Source organism: Meleagris gallopavo, chromosome 13 (assembly GCF_000146605.3).
Source record: "Meleagris gallopavo isolate NT-WF06-2002-E0010 breed Aviagen turkey brand Nicholas breeding stock chromosome 13, Turkey_5.1, whole genome shotgun sequence".
Taxonomy (NCBI): domain Eukaryota; kingdom Metazoa; phylum Chordata; class Aves; order Galliformes; family Phasianidae; genus Meleagris; species Meleagris gallopavo.
Window position 1 is genome coordinate 12923421 of NC_015023.2, and position 12615 is coordinate 12936035.

Genomic DNA, 12615 nt, shown 5'->3' on the forward strand with positions numbered 1-12615 from the left:
TGTTTTGTTTAATATCTCAAGGCCACATACTTGAAAATTGGTCAACAAATTTGATTTAGTAATCTGTTCCCATTTTACAAATATGCAGCCAGGTTTCATGACCAGCTGTTCTGTATCATTGCATGAATGGAGGAGGGGAAACCATTTAAAATGTATGAATGGTTTTAGGTTTTGTTTCCACCTACCCCTCCCCTACAAGAGTGTTACAGCTTGTACTGATTTTCTGGCCTTTCGACCTATGTGTTTTGGTTGTGCAAAATATTACATTATGATGGGAAAAAAGTGCTCCCCAGTTCAGGAAACCACTGATATACATATTCTTAACTCTGCTAGCAGCCTCCTGACTTGGTACACTTCAGTAAGGGACATATGCATGGACTTAGGTTAAACTGGGAGTCTACCCTTCCAGTTCTTCACATTAAAGGCTACATATGAAATAATAATAATTACAGTGACATCAAGCTACAACTCTGTCAGTCTGTCTCTCACTTTATAATACTACTGGCTAAGAAACCCTAGAAGAAGCAAACTAACTTCAAAAATATATGAGTAATAGCAGAGTCAGACTACCAGGATGTGGGTCTTAAAAGTACTGCTCGCTTTTATTATCTTTAATTCATTTTAATTAGACAGTTCAAAATGCAAGGAAGACAAAGAAATAATCACCCAGCATTTGGATGCTCCTCAACCCCAGAAGAAGGAGCATTGAGAAGGCAAAGATGGATCTGGGATGAGCCAGTTTCTGCACTGACAATAGAAAAGCACATTCTCCTTCAGCCTCATGAAGCAACCTGGCAAAGGTGAAGAATTAGGATGGCCAGAAATGAACAGACTCCAAACTCCATATAAAGCAGAGATGACCCAGAGAGACGTGCAAGCCAGGAAGCAAGATTAGCAATAAGATTAATGTCATGGAAAATGCAGACAGAGAACCTTGAGAACAAGAACAAAACCCACATGGCCAGGTGGGACTAGAGCTGGGTCGACTCCTGGCTGGGGCAAGGACAAGCTCAAATATGTGGCACACAGGATGCAGCACACCCACCCTGTAATTTAGATGCAGCTATGAAATGACTATTTTACCACTCAAGAAACCTCTAACAGGTTTGATGCACACTTTTTGTGATTCTTTGGGAGCAACGAAAGGTGAGGCCTTGCTGTACTGAACACAGTCATTTAGTTTTCAAGCTTCTGCTGTCCCAGAAGGTGAATGGCATACTTGCAACTATGCAATTTTTATTGTAGGGCTATGTAGTGTGTATAGATTAAATAACTCTGATATTAACAAAGACAGGGATTGGAGAAGATTCTTCTCCTTACAGTCAGTGCATGTTATTGATGCAGAACTAAAACTGTAGAAACAGAAGCCAAAAAACAGTTGAAATATTTGTTTAAAGAAGTACAATCAAATTATTATGTTTGGCCAAGATATAAAATACTCTTTTAATCTTCAATATTTGTAAATACAATGTCATATATATATATATATATATTTTTTTTAGATTAGAAATAAGGAAGGATTTTTCCTTCGTTAAGAAATCACAACTCCACGAGTTACATTTGCCAGGAATGAGCCACAACAGCAGAACTTCATACAGCAGTACTTTACTTCCTATGAAAGCATTACTTACAGCAAAGTATTTGGAAGATGATGCCAATAAACAAGTGCCTTCAGCCACGGGCACTGAGGATTTCAAAGTGCATCGGAGAAGCAAACAGGATCTTCTTCCTTCACATTCTTTTTCCAGATACGTGTAGGCCCTGTGCACTCCTCCCCCAGTTCCCCATTCTTCGAGTGAGCAGAGTCTGTTCATAGCCGTGTTTGCCTCAGAAAATCTATGGTTTGGTATATAAGATGGAAAATTCAAGACTTCAGCCAAAAAGTGTTTTATATAATAAACTCAGGATACAATCACACTGAGCCCCTAATGAAGTCTAAGTACTACAAATGCCAGGCTGATTCCACAGACAATGTGGTTTTGTAGAACAAACATGAATCATATAAAAATAAGGCTGAGAAATGTAAATTCATCTCACCAGGGTGTAAAGGCAAACCCAGCCAAAGGCCAGAGACAATTTGCTGGTTTGTCTTGCTGTGACTGGTGTTTTGCAGGGTAGCTCTGTCCATGTTCTCAGTACAGCAAATGTAAGCACAGCACCACACACATCTTTTTAAGCCCCAAAAGAAGAAGTCTTAAGCAGTGAATAGCAAATTGCTACAGCTTTGTAAAGGACTCTGAGCACCTGGCCATTTTGAGACAGGAAAAAACAAACCATTCTGAACATCCTTACAAGTAATTGGAAACGCATCGCTCTCAATCTGTATGGTCAACAGAGTCAAATATTGACAACAGCTCTATGGTGAGTATAACCTGAACAAATACAGGTTGTAATAAATGGCAGAGGCTGCTCACTCCAATAAATATACTATAAACAGAAGTACGCAAGGGAACTGCTCAAATCTTGGTTCATCCACCGCAGAATAAGATAAGAGAGCAGAAATCTCTGCAAGGTGGAAGAAAGGATCAATGATATGCTGTGCCACTGAAGATGAAAATTGTACACAGCAAACACAGGAGTTTTCAGCCTCTTCAAAGAAAACAAAGTGCAGGACCATACAGAATGAGTCTCCTACTGGGGGCCTTATACGAACATTTGGAAATGACTATGGATGTACCACTGTGGTCTGAAACTGAAATACTTTGAGTACCTGACAGCATCTGCTGACATCATCCAGCATTTTAACCTTAAAAGCCAGGGAGAAATAAACCACGGATCCAGTGCCAAGGAACCAGTTGTGCAAAAGTCATCCGTGCACCTTAATTATGTTGTCTATGCTGTGCTGTTGTGAACCCAGGCCAAGCTGAAAGTGGGGAAGATGGGTGCTCCTCCACCCCTTTTCCACCTCTCAGTCATCGCTGTGCAATCAACAGCATCTGCTCATTTCCAGATCCTAGTCAAAAGACAAACAGCATTGAAAATCACTGCCCTTCAGCTAGCCAGCACCCATCTTGCAAGCTGAAATCCTCAGGGCTGGGGACTGTGAGAGAAGTGCCTGAGAATGAAAAAAAAAAACAGAAATCTGGGAGTATGTCTTTTCTTAAAAGACTCAGGGAATATTTCAACTATCCCCACCACCCCACCCTTGGGAAAATGAGTTATTAAAAATGCTGGAATGCAATCTGTGTCAAAGGAGACATTACATCAGTCACTTGTTCGCCTGCTTTTTGTTGTTGTTGAAGTTCTCAGTAAAGCAAAAGAATGAAATACATAACCTAGTGTCCTTGTCCTCAAACCTTCATTGTTATATATAGGATATTGCTGAGTATTTTATGGCTACTGCTGTTTCCTCACTAGAAGCTATCCAATACAGATGTTCAAGCATTGGTCTGTAAAACACAGCATCTATTAGAGCAGTTAAGCCACACAGCTCAGCTCTTTCTAGCTTCCCAGTTCGTTACATATATCATACTGTACATTATTGGTTGAATCATCACTTTCCAACTGATTTTGGAGTTTCGCAGTGCTCAGCGTCTAACACACACGCTGATGGGCTCAGAGTGTCTCTCATCTTTCTTCGCACAAGCAGTTACAGCTTAGCATTTTTGTATCCAATTATGAAGAAAGATGAGAACGAAATGGGAAATAAAAAAGTGACAGGTAGAATTACAGAACAAAATGGTATTATATGCTTTGCTTGATGCTAATTGGTTTTCTTAACTGTTTGAAATCTGTGGCTTAGCATACAATAACCCAATGGGAGTGGCCTGCCAGCCATTTCAGACATGTTTTTTGTCAATTTAATTTATTTAGTGGCAGCTCTAATGCTTTTTGGCTGCTGGGCAACTCAACAGACCTAACAAGGATGATCTTTATGACACACAAAGTGTGGGGGGTGGGGGGTTAAAGAGGAACCATATTTTTATGAAAGAAACTAAGATGTTTTGGATTAGCTGAAGTTTCCTTTTTTTAAAAAAAAAACTTTAAAAAGTGCAATATTTCATTGTTTAATGAGCTAAAAAGTTCAACACTTCCGAGCTCTACCATCACAAAAAATACACTATACTTCCTTTCACGTACTTCTGATTCTTTTTACTGATAGGACTTTTTTAGTCAAGTCAGCTGAGACTGCAGATAGGTCACTGCTGATGAGCAAATGGAAATGCGAACAGCCAAGTGACAGCAGACCAAAGTAATATCCCACACCTGAGTAACTCATCAGCACGCGCTGTCTGGGTATGATTATGAGAGTACCTTACAGATTCATCAAGAGTAATCAAGAACTGTTGAAATCTCTGCTGAAATTTGGATACTGCAGTCCTTCTGCTGTTGGCAGTGGGGAGGCAGAGGTGAGTGGTGGGGTCCCTTCATCTGAGGATGTACATCACTTCACATGCTGAGATTACTGCATATTTGAATAGGTATCTGAAATTATACTTTCTCCTGCCATGACATATATGATCTATAAAAATGCAGGGGAAATATGTCCACTTCTGAAAATATGGATTGCATATGGCTGAGGTATAACAAAAATGGATCAGCTAACGCCTGGTGACATTCAATGAAAGCTGGGCTCAGAGGCCAGCACTGCTGGTCTTATCTGTTTTCTTTATTGACACCAAAGTGATGGAAGGCAAAGAGGGCAGGGGAAGAATCAGAATAAACTTTCAAGTGACTTCAGACATATAACCAGATTTCCAGTTTGGACTCTGAAACCAAGATGGATAATAAATTTAACATTTTCTCTGGATGGTGATGTTATTAAATAATAGGCATAAAATCAATAACTACCACATTCTTTGGAACTTTGTGAAACTTACCTTGTTCAAATTTGAAAGCGTTCTCAGATCCAGACAGTCAAACGCTGTAGAAAAGCAAGGTACATTTAAAATAGAACATTTTGGGCTTACTTTATGCTCCCAGCTACAGCTTTTGGGATTCTGCACATTAGCTCTACTTATTGTTTTTCATATTTGTAAGAAAAATGGGCCTCAAAAGATAATGCAAAGCATGCCTTACCAGAAAATATACAAGGGGTTCTAAAAATGGTACACTTGTAAATTGGTATAGATATTTATACTTGCTCTGATCCTCTGAGATGTACATTGAAATTTGTAATATAAACAGCAAAGGGTATTCCAAGACAAGCAAATTAAAATGAATTCTGCATCATTCTCTCCTGTCCTATTATTATAAGTTCTCAGGAGGCCTACAAACATTCGTACGTGAATTAAAACTGCATGTGAGTCTAGTAAAAGTTACTTTAAAAGAATCTAATCTTTTATTAGATCACAATGTAATTGATGTTTAAAATAAGAAGTTAGGCCCATTATCACAACGTTTAAATAGGCTGTGATAGTCTATCATTAGTATGCTATGTCTTTAAAACATTTCACATTGTTTTCTATAGATCTAAAAACACATATATCACCATCCATTTATAATGACCAAACTTTTTTATTTAGAAAGAAATACCATCCCCACCTCTAAGAGCAAGCTATTTATCACCATCTGATAAGAGCACTATCCATTCCTATTCTCTTGGCAGCAGCTTTTCTCTTGGGTTGCTCTTCACAGGTAATAACATAGGCCAGGATAGGACCTCCCCAGCCTTTGAATCATTAGTAATGCCAGACTCCCTCCCTTAACATCTGTCTGCCCTGTTCTGGAAACCTTCTGATGAAGTCTGCATCATTACTCAATTCCCCTTATGGTTAGAAAGTTTTCCTCCCAGTCATACTAATGCATCTTGGCTGGAAATTAAATTGGTTCTTTTGAATTCCCTCAAGTGGAAAGAGAACAATAAGCACCATCCTTTGCACAACGTTCTCATATTGAAAAGACTATCCTGATGATTTCTCTACAGTCTTATCAGTTCCCACAACTTTTCTTCATAGGTCATCTTCTATAAATCACAGATTTTCTTGTCATACTCATCTCAATTTTACATGCCTTCTTGATTTCTAAATAAGGTGTCCAATGCAGTTCTTCAGCTGTGCACTCCCTATTGGAACTTTTTTTCCTACCTTTTCACAAGGACATCATATGAGACAAAAACAGAAGCTGAAATCACGATATTTCAGAAATATCTCTTCCCCTTGTCCAGGCAAGTTATTCTTTCAGAGAAAGAAATCGTACGGATTTGCTGAGAGCAAATCACTTCAATATTATCCTATCTTTTACAACCTCCTTATCATTTGAATGGCTAGAAAGACATTTTTTAAAGACTTGTTCCAATGAATTTCCAGGAATAACTGTTGGGCTGACTGGCTTATGAATTCCTGGTCCCTTCTTTTTCACCCTTTAAAAAGGTAGGCATAACATTTAATCTTCTCCCACACTTTGGGGCTTTCTTTGTCTTCTGTATTATCAAATAATTCTATATCTTCAGCATCATTTAGTATACGCTTAACAGAATTGCATGCTGCTACTTCCTTTCTAATAAATTGATTAAATTTACTCAGAGACATTCCTGGAAAACTAAACTGAGATCAGCTGAACATTCTTAAAAGACCAATTTGAATACACAAAGCAGCCTAACTTGCAACCCCAAGCACAAGGTTTCCCCTTATAGGTGAAGTAGTGCTCCACATACCTGGTCAGATTAGGCTGGCTCTGCACATCCAAATAAAGAATTATCAAATTCAGGGAGCTACATTTGCAGAAAACTAAGCACAGAAAAAATAATTTTCTGCACATCCCAGAGTTGCTGTGCAGCTGCAAGGGACAGGAGAGGCCTGTGAGACCAATATGATGGAGAAGCTGGGCCACTCTTCTTTGCAGCAGCCCTTGGTTTTGCTATAATGTGATTTCTCATCAAAATAAAAGGAATGCACTACCAAATCCTGGCTTATTATCAGCAACAAAAAGGGAAGACTTCCAAGCCAAAGAACACCGTCAGAGTCCAGTTCACAAAAGTTTTGTCTTTTAGGTTTAGGTTCATTGCTGCAATGATCCATGGCAGTTCATCTCTTCACCAACTCTCTGCCATGGGGTTCCAACAAATGGCTTTGGTCCCTTTTACTCTTTAGCCCTCTCCTGTCCCAGCTCTATAAAGTGCCTAAAGCTACTGCTTGCTCTGCGTGTTTTCTGAGACAACCCTTCCCACACAGAGCCATGGCCACCTGAAGTAATGGGTCAGAAACATTGCTGCAGTTTCTCCTGTGCTCAGTTAGGCATGCAAGCACAGGGTTTGCAGGAGGAAGTTTGCAACTGAGCTTGGTCAGTTTAATACTGGAAGGCAGGAAACTTGAAACCTTTAGCAAGCTTAAATGCTCTTAATAAAGCAGAGAAAGAAATTGTTCTCTTTGTATGCTGCCCCGTGTGAATATTTTTAACATAACATGTGAAAAAGGAGTCTTTCTGAAGAGTTGATCCCTGCATTATGTCACTTGTGAATTAAATACTATGTTATCTTCTGAAATTATAGAAAGGAGGAGATATTTTTAGTAATTGCTGGCTACTCAAGCCACCAAAAGAAAGCATGTTTCTCTGGGTACAACTGATTCTGTTTGTGGTTTCAGAAACCACTGCCAATATTTCAATAATGTATGCATTACGAACTGCTACAGCTGGCAAGGTGTATCTGTGTTGTCTCTTCCAGGGAAGGATTTTGCTGCCTATTCAAAATGAATAGATTCAGAAGTGGAATCCAGCATGGAAAATGAAGGAAGGTCAGAGGAAGGGTAACATTTAAAGAAGATTGAACATTTTAACATGCTACTGGCTTCAGGATCTGCAGTCCCTAAAAATACTGGGTTTTATGCACTGGAATTCTGAGCAGACTGAGTACAACTAAAGCACTTCTTTGAGTGCTCAGAAAGACAGTTGTTCAGTATTCAAAAAAGAAAGGAAAGAGAACTTTTTCATTTTTATGGCACTCTGAAGCATAAACACTTTATCCAAATAAGCAGCCCAAAAAGGGATTTTCAATCGACGAGAGCAAAGCTCTCTAAAATATCTTGATCCTGGCAGTTTCTAAAGCAGATGCAGTACCTGGCCTCTTCTCCCTTCTTCAAGCAGAAAGTTGCACCGTTCTGAAATGTTTGTGTGGTGGGAGACTGGAGTGCAGGGAGGATTGAAAGATGGATTTCAGTCTTTGGTTTGGGAGAGGTGGGGAAGGTACCTGAGAAATCAAGAATTGCCAGCCATCATGAAGATGCAGATAAACAGTGAGAGTTAAAACTCCATGGCTGAATTAATTGTTTGGAAACACATGAGAGCTGGCAAGTTGAAGGATGTGGGAGAACTATTCACTGCCAAGTTCAAATTAGATATGCAATGGGACTATAAAAAAATCTTATCCTTGCATGACCATTCATTGATCTAATGACCAGCCTGAGCACACCCCCCCATAAACATATAAACATCTTTCCATGTTGGTAAGCAAATGTGCATGGTCAAAGACTGCACAGGCTATGAATGCTACACAACAGAACCTCTTTTCTAAATCTGCAGAGCCATTTTGATAGGAAGGAGAACACAAGTCCTGTAAACAAAGAAATATGGAAAATTGTCCTTGTTGGTAAGCAGGTGAAAATAATTCCCATAGTTTCCAATTTCATATTTTTAAGCATTGAATTCAGAGGGTGGGAGAGAGAGGGGAAAAAAGCAGAACAAAATAAAAATAGCAACTGTAAAAATAGCCTTGCAGAATGAAAAGAAACCCATGCACTGGGTAACAGTGAATCAGAATTAAGAAGCATATATATGTATATATGTATTTAAACATTTGCTCAACATCTGTTCCAAAGAGTTCCTACTAATACAATAAATTACACACAGAAAATACTCAGCATTTCACATACCAACTAAGACATGATTTTTCTCTTGGTTAATTCAATGACCAAACTTGAATTCGCTTCAGTTGGAGCATACTGGACCTCTGACTTCTCAGATTTATTTTCATGTGCCTGGGAGCAAAATTCTAGTTATATATCTACACTCAGGCATAACTTTGCTCACATCAAGAAACCTCTCTGAGCAAGAAATGAGCACTGCTCCAAGACTCAAGGATACACTAGTAGGTCCTGCACCCTGCTCTGTTTCTATGCACATTTTTTTTTTGCTTTAGTATAAGCTGGCTTATAGGAAGCTTCCAGTAGAGGAAAGCTGTAACTCATCTGAAAAGAATCTGTGCTTTAAGAAACTAGCACCTTCTTACTGGATCTTAAATAATATATCACATAATGCAATTATTCTATATCTCCTGGTCATCACATGGTCTGAGGAAATCATAGGCAGGTTTTTAATATTGGGAATGTAAGAATCCTATGGAGTTACAGTACACATAGAACCCCATTCTTCTCTTTCTGTAATGTAAACTCATATTGGAATAGGTATTTTTCTAAGTATCTATTCTCCATTTCATACACACGTACATAATTACAACATGTAATAATTGTGCTTTGGGATGGTTACTTACCCAAAATATGCCAGACAATTACACTTTATGGTGTTTCACTTAGAAACTCCCTCTCTCAAACGTCCTGTTTGAAATGTGTGACACTCCTCTGCACTCCACTGCCGAAGTTGTGTTGTATTACAATCACATCTCATTTTAAGAACACAACCATTTTTTCCTAGATCAGACACCTGCTATCAATTTGAATGGTATCTGACTGAATATTTGTGCAGGAAGGACAAGAATCAATTATTCATGAGTACTAAACAATAGACTGTACAAACACAGTTCATGAACCTGAATCCTTTACAACCTAGCTTATCTTCGATACATTTGTAAGGGCAGCCCCATCTTTCAAACAACTGACACATTTATGGTGCAAAAAAGGGGGGAACAAAAAGAGGAAACAAATAGTTTTTGTTAAAAAAAAAAAGTGAAATGTTTTGGATGATGTGGAATTTCTTTTCTCTTTCACTTATAAAAGTGATAATATTTAACCATTTAACAGAACTTAACCAGGCATCTCATGTGACAGCCCTTTCCCTGAGACTTCTAGCTCAGATTCTGCTGACCCAGGCTGTTTGGGTAATCCACACGAACACAGAAATACATGCGACTTACCCAGGAGTGTTGTGTCAGTTTTGGACTCCTACCTGTTCTTGGCAACTTACCAGAACAAAACATTTTGAGGTTCTCTTGTCATTAGGTCTTCTTCACTGCAGGAACCTGTGCTCTTTCCCTGGCAGCCTCTTCACTTTCAGCTTTTATGTGCAATTCAATCAAACTCTGCCAGGTCTGCAGTGTTGATCTCCCTCTAAGTACTGCATTGTATTAAAATCCTTCCCCATTTCAAACAGGGTTGTGAATGCTGCTGTTATATTGTACACATTCTAATGTAGGCTCTTTTTATTATCTTATGGTAATGATTTAAATTCTGGTACAAATGTTTAAAGCATGTGGCATTCTGAAATTACAGTATCCACATCTGAAGTGTCACCATTGCAGCTCCCAGTGGTGAGCTCCCAAACTATTGTGAAACATAATTTGAATTAAAATCAATCCTTCTATTGACATTAAAGAGGCACCCAGTGCTGTTTATTTGTTTTCATGGAAAATAATACAAGAAATTAATTTCTTTCATACCTTAAGTGTTTGAGTTATAGAAGCCTGTAATGTAACATGGCATGCTTGATGAATAACATTTGCAGTGATTTGGTTTAGAGCAAGTGATTGGCAGTTAGTGATTTCGATAACAACTTGCTGCCTGACACGCAATGGGCAACTCAGCTGAACAGCCAGTTCAGTGAGAACAGACACAGGGGGAAAAGAATTTCTACCGTGTTACATTTTATGATGGGGATTCAGAGGGAAGGAGGAGGACGTAATTCTTTCCAAGATCTAGTAGCTGCTGCTTTAAGAAAAGAAATGACAAGGTTATGGGCTCTCCCTCTGCCATGCATCTCCTTCATAAATTTTAGCATTAAATTATAAATAAAACATATGAGGACTCAGCTCGATGAGAAATATGTCTGGACTTTGGCACTGTATAGGTCTGCACAAATCCATACAAGCTGCTTAACATTGATTTTCTTTGGCGTCTTTTGCAGCCCTATGCGGGCTACACAATGCAGAAGGCAGACGTGCCTTTTATTGTATCAGGCCCTTTGCCATTAATTACAGACATGCCTTTCCTTAATGACGGGGCACCACTGGCCTGCTGATTCCCAGACTGGATCACCAGAAGATGCAATCAGCAGAACGGAGCAGGGCTGCCAACCACGGACTCTTCCTGGCCTGCCTGTTCTCCCCATCCTCCATTCTCTTTGCAACTGGATCTTTGAGGCCACTGAGCATTCCCATCACACGTACCATGCCCCAGTGGCTGAGTTCTGCTTGTTCAACCATCCTTCTGTACCCTTGCCAAAGAACCCAACAAACGTCTCCACTCCCCTTCACGCAGAGTTCACAGTTGAGAGAGCAAGAGGGAAGACTCATCTTTCATACACCTAGAAGTGCAAAACTCCACAGCAGAGCCAATATTATACTCTTGCTCAACATGGAAAGCTAACCAAACCTCCTGAGTCTGCAAAACTGAGTGGAAAAATTGCAAAAAACAAATTTTGCCTGTGGTATTTTCACATCTTTTCTCTGGCCCTGGCTAGAAAAGTAAATGGTCTCAGTGGTTAGTGCACGGGGCCAGAAGTGAGGAGCCCTGGGCTCCGTTCATACCTCTGCTACTGACTCACTGCAGCAAACTGTTTGGACAAAATTCTTGAAAAGCACTCGCTAATTTTGGGAGCCAATTTTTTTTTGCATAAACAAGTAGAGACATGTAGGCGCACCGTACCTACCGCTTCTCATAAAGCCCGAGGGAGAGTCTGGCACACAGCACATCACTGTCAGCCAACCAGACCAGGATCTGGACCTTCGTTTAGGAAGACACAAAGCACTCTTCCATCTGAATCAGAAAGCTGAGAGCTCCTCCTGGGCCCAGCGGATGCTATTCCAGAGATGCCAGGCTCAGCATTTAATCACAGCACCTAAAATTACTGGGTACACTAGCTTGAGCACTCCCTGTTTCTCCCATCTGCTACATGGGCATTATACATGTGTCATAATAGTCCTCTGACCTCCTACCTCCTATTATGGTGTGTCACAAAACCCAGCAATCCCACAAGATGAGATCTGTTTCAGAATATCAGAATATCACAGTAATATTACCTTAGAAGAAGGTTTCGCTTAGATTTATGCTTCTTGCAAAAGCCAAATTGCTGTTGGAGGATGATTTTAATTTTTCCAGATTAGTTTACCCACAGTAATATTCCCTTGTGTATGAAGGATTTGTTAAGTTGCTTTTCTTAATAAACCTTTCATATCAATTTCATCCTACTGGGTAGATTTTGCCACTTTAGCAAGAGCTAACTAAAACAAGTATCTGATTAAGGAAAAAAAAAATACAAATTTTCATATAAATTTCCTTTTTTTTTTTAAACTTTGACATATTTCCTAGAAGATCTATCACTAATTGTTAATCCCTGTGATCGGCCCACGTAAATAATAACTGTTGAGCATGTAAAACAAATTGGGCAAGGCCCTGCCCTAAGAGCAAAATCAATTCTCTCCCAGATCTAAAGGGTCATTCATAATTATGCACATGTACCTAAGAACAAAATTTCCCTTATTGAGAGATATTGCTACTTCACTTGCAATAA

General features: G+C 39.3%; 1 long non-coding RNA gene across 2 annotated transcripts; it reads right to left on the reverse strand.

Annotated features, from left to right (window-relative positions):
- Positions 1 to 12: 12 nt before the first annotated feature.
- Positions 13 to 12209, reverse strand: LOC109369821. 2 transcript variants are annotated; one of them, XR_002119341.2, is made up of 3 exons: positions 11755 to 12209; positions 4821 to 4864; positions 13 to 2953 (listed from the first exon to the last, which is right to left on the reverse strand). It is a non-coding gene; the product is annotated as an uncharacterized LOC109369821 (long non-coding RNA). The 2 variants fall into 2 exon arrangements; XR_002119340.2 differs by having other exon boundaries at positions 13 to 3055.
- Between the last annotated feature and the right edge of the window lie 406 nt (positions 12210 to 12615).